The sequence below is a fragment of the Pistacia vera genome, unplaced genomic scaffold (genome assembly GCF_008641045.1).
Source record: "Pistacia vera cultivar Batoury unplaced genomic scaffold, PisVer_v2 Contig1486, whole genome shotgun sequence".
Lineage (NCBI taxonomy): Eukaryota > Viridiplantae > Streptophyta > Magnoliopsida > Sapindales > Anacardiaceae > Pistacia > Pistacia vera.
The window spans coordinates 10,244-21,911 of NW_022195561.1; the positions used below are offsets into that span (position 1 = coordinate 10,244).

Sequence of the window (11,668 nt, forward strand, 5' to 3'; positions counted from 1 at the left end):
TTAAAGGTATTTCCCTATCTTCCTTCATGATTAATTTCCCTTGATGAACATCTATCAATGTTCAACCCATGGCAAGAAAAGGTTGTCCTAGAATTAAAGGTATTTCCCTATCTTCCTTCATGTCTAACATTATGAAATCTACCAGGAAAATAAGTTTTTCTACCTTGATCAAGACGTCTTCTACCACTGCCCTCGGATTTGTTATTGACCTATCTACTAATTGGAGAGAAACAATGGTTGGCTTCACTTCTCCCAATCCAAGTTTCCTGTAAATAGAAAAAGACATTAAATTAATGTTTGCTCCTAAATCACACAAAACATTGTCAAAATAAAAACTACCAATAATACAAAGGATAGTAAAACTCCCTAGATCTTATAGTTTAGGTGGTAGTTTCTTTTGGATCAGCGCACTACATTCTTTCATTAGCATAACTTTTTTGTGTTCCTTAAATTTTCTTTTATGCTTGAGAATCTCCTTCAGAAACTTAGCGTATTTCGGCATCTGCTCCAACATATCAACAAAATGAATTTTAATATGCAAACTTCTAAATATATCAATAAACTTAACAAATTGCTTGTCAAACTTATGATTTTTTCAATCGGTGTGGGTATGGAAGGGTAGTTTCACTTTTCTCCTTGGCCTGATGAATTCTAGTGTTGTTATCGCATTCATCATAGTCGCTGCGGTGACCACTTTCATAGTCGTGGCGATCATCAACTTCTGAAGCTTCATCGTGTAGAACATCACACTTGCCACGGCGAGAATTTCTATCACCGTAGTGATCTTCTTCAACAACTACTGTTTCTTCTGGTTTTTCATGCTCATTGTAGTGATGAGGTCCATCACCACGACAATCGTGATTCTTGTCTTATCCCATATTCTTTTCTTGTTCCTCCATTCGTTTTTCATCCTTTGAATTCTCCAAGGTTTTACCACTCCTCAAGGTGATTGCATGGACTTGTTCCTTAAGATTCTTCTCTGTATCGCTTGGCAAAACTCCTTGAACTCTTCCTACTAAAATGTTATGGATTTGCCCTATCTCAGTCTCAAGGTTTCTATTGGAGGTGGAATAATTTTGGAGAAGGATCTCATTCGTTTCAAACCTCTTGCTTGACTCATCAATGAACTTGGTTAGCACATTCTTCAAGTTAGATTTTGGCTCTTGAGCTTGAAAACCGAGAGGTGCTTTATGTTCATTGTTGTTGCTCCATGAGAAGTTAGGATGCTTCCTCCATGCCGAATTGTAAGAATTGGAGTACGAATTCCCTTGCCTTCTTTGGAAATTATTCACATAATTCGCTTATTCAGGCTGATCAAATGGATTCCCCTCTTGACAATCCTTGGATGAGTGATTACCTACGCAAAGTTCACAAGTTAGAGTAGAAAAATCAATTGCATTCACCTTTAGAATAATACCCAATTGCTTCTGAATAGTTGAAAGCTGAGTAGCCAATGCGGTGTAACCATTTACATCATGCACCCCCGCTACTCTCCTTGGGAAATTTTGTTCAGAAGACTTCAAGTAATTGTTGCTTGCCATCACTTCAATTAGATTGTAAGCTTCCTCTGGTGTTTTATTATTCAAAGCTCCCTTACTTGTAGCATCTATCATAGCTTGTATATTTGGTAGTAATCCTTGGTAGAACGTTTGCACTTGTGACCATATTGGTAATCCATGGTGAGGACACTTCCGCAAGAGATCCTTATACCTTTCCCATGCTTCATACAATGACTCCATGTCTTGTTGGAAGAAATTGGTACTTCTCATCTGACAAGTGAAAAATATTTCGTAAGGAACGTTTGAGCTAACTCGTTCCATGTAGTGATTCTCTTATATGGCAGAGAAATCAACCAAGCCTTAGCTTTATCTTGAAGGGAGAATGGGAAAAGCCTTAGCCTAATTGCATCATCAGATACCCCATTATATGTGAATGTGTCGCATAACTCCAGAAAATTGGCGATATGCAAGTTGGGATCATCGCTAGACAACCTTGTGAACTGACCCGAATGTTGTATCATCTGAATAATTGCTGGCTTTATTTCAAAATTATTCACTTGAACTGGTGGTCTCGTAATGCTAGAATAGCAACCTTCAACAGTAGGACTAGAGTAGTCCTTCAATGCTCTTTGAATAACTACAACTCCACTAGTTGTATTGCCCCTTGGGATTTCCTCCTCCTTATTCTCATTATCTTGATTATTCACATTCTGATTTATAGTTCCCCTTCTAGCCATTTCAATTTATTTTTGATTGTATGCTTGCCTATTTTCTTTTCTCAACTTTTTGGCCATTCTCTCAATCTCAGAATTGAAAGGATTAAGATCACCACCACCTTTAGAACCTAAGCTCTCCTGGATCCAAAAAAAACATAACCAAATAAAAATTAATTTTAAAACAAATCAAATTAGCAACTAAATTGTTCGTAATGATATTGGTAAAAAAAAATAATAGTTCCACTGCAATGGCGCCAAAAACTTGACAAGCTATTCACAAGTGTACGAAATCACACAAGTAATAAAGCTCAGGTAACAAGTGTCAAATCCCAAGAAAGCTATCACTACCAAGTACCAAACCAATCTATCTTGTTACTATTTGATAACCCAGATTCCTTAAGAAAGAAGTATTAAAAGTAAAACAATTTAAAAAGTAAATAGCAACAGAATTATTATCAAACTTTGGTCAAAACTCAATATGACTAAACCTAGGGCATAGATTTTCACACTAATTTAATCCTATGCATTGACAATTATTGCTAATCTAATTAAGCTTATTCTAAAGGCAAATTCCTTAATATTTTGATAATTTTCTCTTGAACAATTACCAAATTAACCCTTAATCAACAACCCAAAATATCTCTAAAGTGGATTTAGAAGCCAAGAGATTATTAAGTTTTATGGAATTTATCAGAGCCTCACAGATCGCAATAACCAATCTCTAGCGTTCGCTCAATCTGTGGTTTTATTACCTTAGACTACTTAGGTTTCATCTCTCGATCTCAACCCAACCCATAAAATCATTCAACTCTTGGATCCATAAGAATTGAAAGCATTACATGCAATAATAAAACTTAGACAATGCTCATCTAAAAGTAACAACAATAAAATTAATACATATTCATAAATTGGGCTACATCTTTATCCCTAGAAAAGAGATTTAGTTCATAATGTCAATACTAAAAACAGCCATTGTATTGAATAACATGAGTACAAGAAAGAAATTAGAAAAACTTCTCTAATTGGCGAACCAAGACTCCAAGAATTCTGATCTCTAAAGAATGACTGCTCTTCTCTCTTTCCAATCTCCCTAAAAACTAATTAAAGACCTTTATTCATAGTGTTAGGGTTTGTGGATCCAATCAGGAAAACGTTTATTGCATTTAAAACAAGTAAAATTCAAACTAGGCTCTACATAGCCCATACAAGCCCACTTTTCATCGCTGCAATGACAGAAACGGTCACTGCAATGATCGTTCTTCCAGTCCAACAAGTCTGCAATATTTAGAATTTGGCAAAGTCATCAACACAAAAATCGTAGCTTTCTAAATAGTGTTTCCAACAGCACAAGAATAATTCAATTCCGATTTTTACAGCTCAAGTTATGATCAAAACATTGAAGCCTGTTTACCTTGAAGAAATTCCAGGAGTTGAGTTTCATCTTCAAAGCATTACAACTTCCTCATTTCAACTCCGATTCTTGCACCGTTAGTTCCTACTTGTCACAAATTCCATCAAAATCATTCTTCTTCATTCAAATATCAATTATGACCTGAAAATACTCAAAATACACCTATGATCCCATAAAAGGTATTTATGAAATAATTAACTCAACTTTCGCAATTTAAACTAATTTTCCCACAAATAATCTAATTGAATCACAAACTGAACACATATTTTCAAGCTCTTATCACTTTGTAAAGTTATAAGTCGTATTTAGTTTCTTTGGATCTGTTATGGTTTTTTCGAATATAGGTTATGAAAAAAAGGGTTATTAGAGTAGTGCTTATAAAACTTTTGATAGATTATTTGAAAAATGTTATTATGAAAAACTGATTTAACTTGAGTTGAGTTGGATTAAATCAAATAGGATAAGATTATGAGAATGTGTTTGGTATAATATCTAAAAATTATACCAGCGTTAGATAAAATGCTAAATAGTTGTTTGATACATTTTTGGAAAACATTTTCTGAAAATACTTAGATTATTTTTTAGCCCTCTAGATTTGGTAATTTAGCTAAACACCCCTCCAACAAAAGTTTAAAAATTAACTAAAGCACCATAGCCACCCAAGAGGACAATCGGCCATCAGCCACCATGGTCGGACGGTAGCTGGAAATTATTGGAACAGCGCACAACTAGCTGGATCTGGTTGGTCGTGCGTCGTTATGGCCGAAAACAATCAGGTCGGCACATGACCGGCCAGATCCTGTCGATCATGCGTCATTTTGGCACCGATGGTTGGCGATGGCCGCCAGTAGTAGCAACGATGATGGCAACGGTGGTTGTTGGCAGGTGGTGGTGGTCTTGGGTGGATTAATTTTCAGAATAATAAGAGTGAAAGATGATTGTTTTAGTTGAATAGAGTTGGATAAATGTTTTGAGTTGAATTGAATAGGATAATAGAAAACAAGTCCCCCCGTCTGTTCATTTTCAATAGAAAAAATCTTATTTTATTCAGATTAATTTTCAAAATAATGATCTCAATAAGAAAACAAACACATGTTTTGTTTTTTAATCCAAAAAGGATAACAGAAAAATGATTGTAAAGAGTGAAACAAACAAGGGCATAGTTTTGTGAAAAATTAGTTAATTGTTTGATCAGATAAATGTAAAATAGTTTTTTAGTATTAATTTATCAAAAAAGGTCTTAATATACAATAATATATCAAGTCGAATTTATATAGACTAGAGATATTTTTGAAATTTCAACAATTTAAATAAGTTAAAAAAAGAGTTTCTCCCATTAATTATAAAATATTTTATTTAAATCTGACAATCATAAATACTTTTAAAGTGCTTATAACGTTAAATAAACTATTTTAGTCATATATTGTAGTTATCATTGTATTCTTTAAAATCTAAATATATTTTGATGGTTTTGTAGTGAGCAAAAATTCATCTCCTTCTACCTTGAAGTAGTGCAATGGCGCCTTTATATTTCTCATTTCAGTTCTTGTTGCTGTTGTTCAAGTGTGTGTCCAAGGCACAATTATATCTCCATCGGAAACACATGCAACAAATATATATGCTTTTCTATTGATGATAAGAACTTGAAAATACACATTTACTTAGTGGTTTACAGGGTTTATTTGTGAGAAATTAGGCTTAATTTGGTAAAGTTGCTTAATATTTTTATAATTGTCTTTCCTGGGATCACGGGAGTGTTTGAGTGTTTTTCAGGTTTGTAGTGCTAAAGATTATGCTTGGATGAAGAATCATATCGGCAATCGAATGAGTGATGAGTACAAACAAATAGATCGAGAATCAGAGTTGAATTGAAGAAGTTATGGAGCTTTGAAGTAAAGAGGAGACTCTAGATTACGCTCTAGTTTGAGCATGCCTTGGTATTTTGACATTATCTCAAGCTGTAGACCTTGGATTAAGACCATGTTTTTACTATTAGAAAGCTAATTTAAAGGGTCACATTTCATATGTTTACCACGTCTCTAGATTCTATCGTTATCATGCTAAAAAATAACCATCTTTGGAGTGCTGAGGAATGATGTGAGATTTGAACTAAAGAAGAAGAAGTTATCACTGTGCCACAACACACTTTGTCCAGAATCGACCATGTTGCAGCACAGTATCAGGGCATAGTCACGACAGTTAGGAATTTTTTTCCATTTTTGATTAGGAAGATAGGGTTAAGAGTCCTAAACTAAATAGAATTAAGGAAAATAAACCCTAACCCTTGTGGGATATAAATATAAGTCTTTTAGCATTATTTTGGGGGAGAATAAGAGAAGGAAAACTTGTAGAGAAGAAAAGTTTCAGAATTTCTGGAGCTTTGATTCACAATATAGGGAAGTTCTTGTTGTTTCTTTCTTATAAACTCATGTTGATTATTTTATAAAGTTGATTGATTCTTTCATATTTATTATGAACTAATTTTATTTTCAAGGGCTAACATGTAGCTCAATCTCTTGATTATGTGTTGATTTATTTATGTTAATTTTTATTAAGATTTCTTCCTAGGTTTTATTATTATGCCTAATGCTTTTGATTCTTAAGGGCCCAAGAATTGAATGAATTAATGGACTAAGTAGAGATAGAGAGATGATACTTAGTTGGTCTACGGTACTAAAACCATAAGTTGAGCGAACACTAGAGATAGGTTACCGCAACTGATGAGGTTTTGGTAAACTCCATAGAGCATAATGGTCATCTGTAATTGCTTAAAGCTGATTAGAGATAATTCGGGTTAGTAATTAGGGGTTAATTTAATAATTGTTCAAAATAAAGTTATTAAAAATTTAGGGAGTTTGACCTGTAGGAAGAGCTTAATCAAAATTAGCATAAGTGATCAATACATATGAATAAGAGTTGGTGTGAAATCTATGCCCTAAGTCTAGTCATCTTGCTTTAAACCCAAAGTTTTATTTAGTTTTCTCTTTTCGGTTCTCTTTTAAATTCAATTGTTTACTTTAATTTAGATTTTTCTTGATAAAAATTGTGATTAATCAAATAGTAATTAGATAGTAAATTTTGGAAATTGATAGTAGTAATTCCATTGGGTTTGATATCCGTATTCATACACTTTATTACTTGCATGATTTCATACACTTGTGAAAATTCACAACAATTGACCACGATTATATTCATATTCTGCTTTGTGTTTTCAATTGCTAATACAAACAATTCTCAACTCTTGAGCATTATTGGTTTCATAACAGGGTCTCTTTCTTCAGTTTCGTTGCTGTCCATTATTGTCCCACCCTGGTTTGCTTTTGTCATTTTTATTTTATGGGCTGTTGTGTTTGCTTTTGTTGTTTTTCGTACTGCTACCTTGATTAAGGAGATCCTGTAATCGGCTTCTCCAAACGATCAAGGATACTTGGGTCTACTAAAAAGATCTCTGAGAAGGGAAGCAGCTTATGGAGAAGCCATAAATTGCCATATTAGGAATACTCTGGTCCTTTGTATAGAAATGTAAATAAATATAAGGATCATTAAACCAAGTGCTTTGGATTTATCTTACAATAATATTACTCTTCCCAAATTTATATTATATGAGTCCAATGAGTGAATCTAACGACATTTAAATTGGTCCTAACATAATTAATATCTCCCGCACTCATCTTTTATTTTGAATTTGGATATAAGGGAGTAAAAGATTTTATTTTCTGCCTTACTTTTGGTTTAAAGCTTTATATATGCAACTACCCAAACCAAAAAATTCAAAGCAACAAGAATTCATATTGTTACAATTGAATTAGAACTCAGACTAATTGTCAGAGAAGCTTATGTTTCTCTTCTATTGCAAGAATTAATTTTCAGGTCTTGTATCCTTTATGACCCAAAGCAAACATAATTATTATTTGATTTTCTTTTGGAGAGTACTTCAACTTTTTTTTTTCTTTTCTAAAATAATATGGTTCTAAGTTTTTTATTTTGACGAATTTTTATGAATAACAAAAGCAATCATCATGATCATGATATTGCTAAAATGAAAAACTGACAATATAACTAAGAAATTACAAGAAGTGAATCAATAATGTGTTTATGTTATTTTTTTAAAAAAAAAGTTTTTACACCTTTAGCATCCCTTTTCATACAATTTGCTTTTCCTCTTTTGGCTTATCAAAAAAATAAAAAAAATAAAAAAAACACCAAAAAACCAAAAAACTTCATGATATTGTATTTCTTCCACTTAATTTGTTTCAATTACTAAACTAAATCACTGATCATTGTATTAGAAAATCTTAACTCAACTTAAAAAACATCAATTTCAGCTTCAGTTATGGATTTCATTGAAAAAGATTATCCCTTTCTTCTATATGGGCATTGGCATAAGAGAATGGCCAATGATATAAATATGCTATATTTTAAATATTATTTATGCATGCCATCATATTATTCTTATTAGAAGTGTTGAATGTAAGTATTGTGTTCCATTAATCCTCATACATCATCATCTTATTATATGTTGTATTAAAAACTTCCCGCATCAGTTACTGTAACTTCCCATCAGTTATAGTGGTATCTCATATATAACTCTTCTTTGATGGATAAGAAGAGATACATATTGCATAAAATTACGTAAAAACTAAAGATTACCAGAGGGAAAACAGGTCGCTAGTCTATAAGAAAGTCTATGATTCTCTATCGATACATGGAATAAAATCTTTGATAGACTAGAACTACGGGTATTCAAAAAAGCAAAAACCGAACTGGAAAAAACGGTTAACCAAAAAAACGATTGTAAAACCTACTGAAAACGTACAATGCATGATAATAACATAAAAAGTTGGGCCCAAAGTTTTCTTTTCATTACAACTCATGTGTCTTTTATACATAAAGGAGTACTGTTTACAAAAAGTTATTTTAAAGACAAAACAGGGGAAACAGTGTAGCTATTCCTCATGCTTGCCGACGCCCCTCCGACCGCAACATCCATAGAACCTGCATCCACAAAGGAAAAAACGGGGTGAGCACAAAATAATGCTCAGTAAGTAAAACTCTCTCTCTGTCTGTCCCGTATGAATAACTCTTAATTCTTTCCTTATGCTATCTCTGATTCTATTTCTGTTTCTAATAACATCATGGCCTCATCTTACCGGAGGTACGGCCGGATGGCGTTCACACAGCACATCTCACTTTCATGGCTATCGGGTGGAATTCACACAGTACCAACCCGTTCTTAGTGACTACCGAGTGAGGATCACAAAGCAAACTCGGTTCTTTCTAACTATCGGGTGGAGATCACCTAGCGCCTACCCGTTCCTCATGAATTTTGGGTAACGATCACAAGCATTACCCGTCTCTAGTCACATCGGGTGATGGGCACAAGCATCAACCCGTTTCTATAAATGTGATGATGATCACAAAGCATCAACCCACTTATCACACTAACGGGTAGCGGTCACAAAGCATACCCCTTTCTACTACTCATCGGGTGACGATCACAAAGCATCGACCCATCACTCTAAGGGATTCGGATGATGATCACCAAGCATCAATCCGATCCCATAACGGTCGTGTATGATCACAAAGCATCATCCCAACTATATACTTTTCTAATTCATTCTATTGTAGCATTTTTCAATGCTCTTACTTTAGGTAATTTACCACTAAGCCTCTACTCATAGGGTAATTGCAAACCCATTTCCTTACACTTCTTAGGTCACTTTTCCATGTACAACTGTGCTATGGATGGTTCATCTTCACCAATGCACTTAGAGATGCCAACATGCAATGTTGCAAGAATTAAGGTTCATTTCTACACTCAAACCTCTATTAGGACTTCATCAAACAACTCATGTGCACTACAAAACTCTATCATAGCCATGATTCTAAAACTTTTTAACCATCCAAAATGGGGAAAAACCCTTCCACAAGTCACAAAACCTGCCATAGAAAACACTTCCAAAAAGGGAATACATAATACCCCTTAAATTCCATCAACTACCTTGCCAAACCAACAACCATTTCTCAATTTTGCAAGGTATAAACAATCACAAAGCATAGACAATCTATTTAATCCTTCTACATGCCAATTACATGCACACACATACATACATCATTTCTATAAAAACCCTAATCAAGAAAATTCAATAATCTCAACTTGGGTTGGGTTTTTATACTTGTAAGGAGAGACTCCAAAACTCTTCTTCACTGATAGTTGACTTCTCCTCAAATCTTAACCAAAAAGATGAAAAACCCTCACACATCAAAATGAACTAAAACTCACAAATATCACAACTTAAGGAGAAACCTTACCTTAGGAAGCCTTAGGTTGCTTTTCTACCCCAAATCCTTCAAAAATCCTTGGAAATCCTTGATCAAAAGAAAAGAGAAGTGAGAGGAGAAGAATGGAGAGTCACGTTGAGAAGAAGATGAGGGGTTTCTTTGATTCTAATTCCTTTAATGAAATAAAACACACTCATTCCCATTTTGCCCTATTACTTTGGGAATTCCATCCATATCCTTTGATTCATTACAAACTCACCCTATCTCAACCTATTCTCCATGAAATATCCTTACAATTAACTCCCCACTTTTCCTGCTAATTAGGGGTAGAAAGGTCAAATTGTCCTTAAGGAAGAAATATCTAAAACTCAATCAACCTTTTATTCGGCCGTCGCCGCGGCGAAGAAACCTCTGTCGCCGCGGCGAAACGTCCAGGGAGTTCCCCTTGGTTTCAACACATCTTCGCCGCGGTGAAGCTTCTTCTTCGCCCCGGCGAAGAACGGCAGACTGAACTTCTTCTGTTTTATCCAATTTTCAGGGCAAACATTCAACACAACACTCAAACAAATATATAACAAAAACCAACTCGATTAAGGCAAAAGAGGAAACAATAACAACGACCTCAAGCGGGGCGTTACAATTCTCCCCCCCTTAAAGAATTTCGCCCCGAAATTCATGCAAATAACTCTGGGAAACGATTCTGCATGTCTCGTTCTACTTCCCAAGTGGCTCTTCCACTTTGTGATTCCTCCAAAGGACCTTCACTAGCGGAACACTCTGTTCCGAAGTTTTAACCCTTCGATAAAATTTGAAATGGACGTTCTCATATACTAGATTCTCTGTTACTTCAACGTCTTCTACGCCAGGTGTGGAGGGGATCCTTACATACTTCCGTAGCATCGGACATGGAAGACATCATGACACTGTCTATACTAGGTGGTAGTGCCAATCTGTAGGCCACCTTCCTACGTTGCAAGACCTCAAAAGGACCTACATACTCGGTGCTAACTTCCCTTTGCTTCCGAGAGCATATTACGTGTAGGGGGAAACTTTCAGAACACTGTGCGCCCACTGGAATTCTACCTCTTTCCTCTTCAAGTCGGCATAACTTTCTGTATCTGGGTGCTTCATCTATTTCTGATTAACTTCACATTTCTACTAGTTTCTGAGGCATCTCTGGCCCAAGAGCGTACTCAACTCATCTCTTTCGCCTACTTCATCCCAATGAAGCGGAGACCTACAAGTTACCATACAAAGCCTCGTAAGGCGCCATTCTAATTGTAGACTGATAACTGTTATGTAGGCAAATTCCACTAAGGGTACATCTCATGCCAGGATACTATAATCCATGCAACGGTCTCACATACCTCGAGCACTGATTCGTTCTCTCAGTTGGCATCTGTCTGAGGATGATAGGCAGTATGAATGCTAAACGGGTACCCAAATCCCTCTGTAAACTTGTCCAGAAGGCTGAAACAAATCTGGAATCTCTATCTGACACTATAGTCTTGGGCACACCATGCAATCTGACTATCTCCTTGAGGTAAATCTGAGCAATTGATCTGTAGTGGTACTTTCCTTTACTGGGAGAAAATGGGCTGATTTGGTATATATCCACAATCACCCATATTGCATTACACCCTTTGCACTCTGGGAAGACCCGTGATAAAATCCATTGAAATGCTCTCCATTTCCACTCCGAAACACTCAATGGTTGAAGCAACCCTGACGGCTGTTGGTGTTGCTTTTCACCTGCTGGC

General features: G+C 35.3%; 1 non-coding gene across 1 annotated transcript; it reads left to right on the top strand.

Moving 5' to 3' along the window:
* Positions 1-1,671: 1,671 nt before the first annotated feature.
* On the top strand, positions 1,672-1,777 carry LOC116124103. Its single transcript, XR_004127163.1, has one exon. It is a non-coding gene; the product is annotated as a small nucleolar RNA R71 (small nucleolar RNA).
* Positions 1,778-11,668: the final 9,891 nt, after the last annotated feature.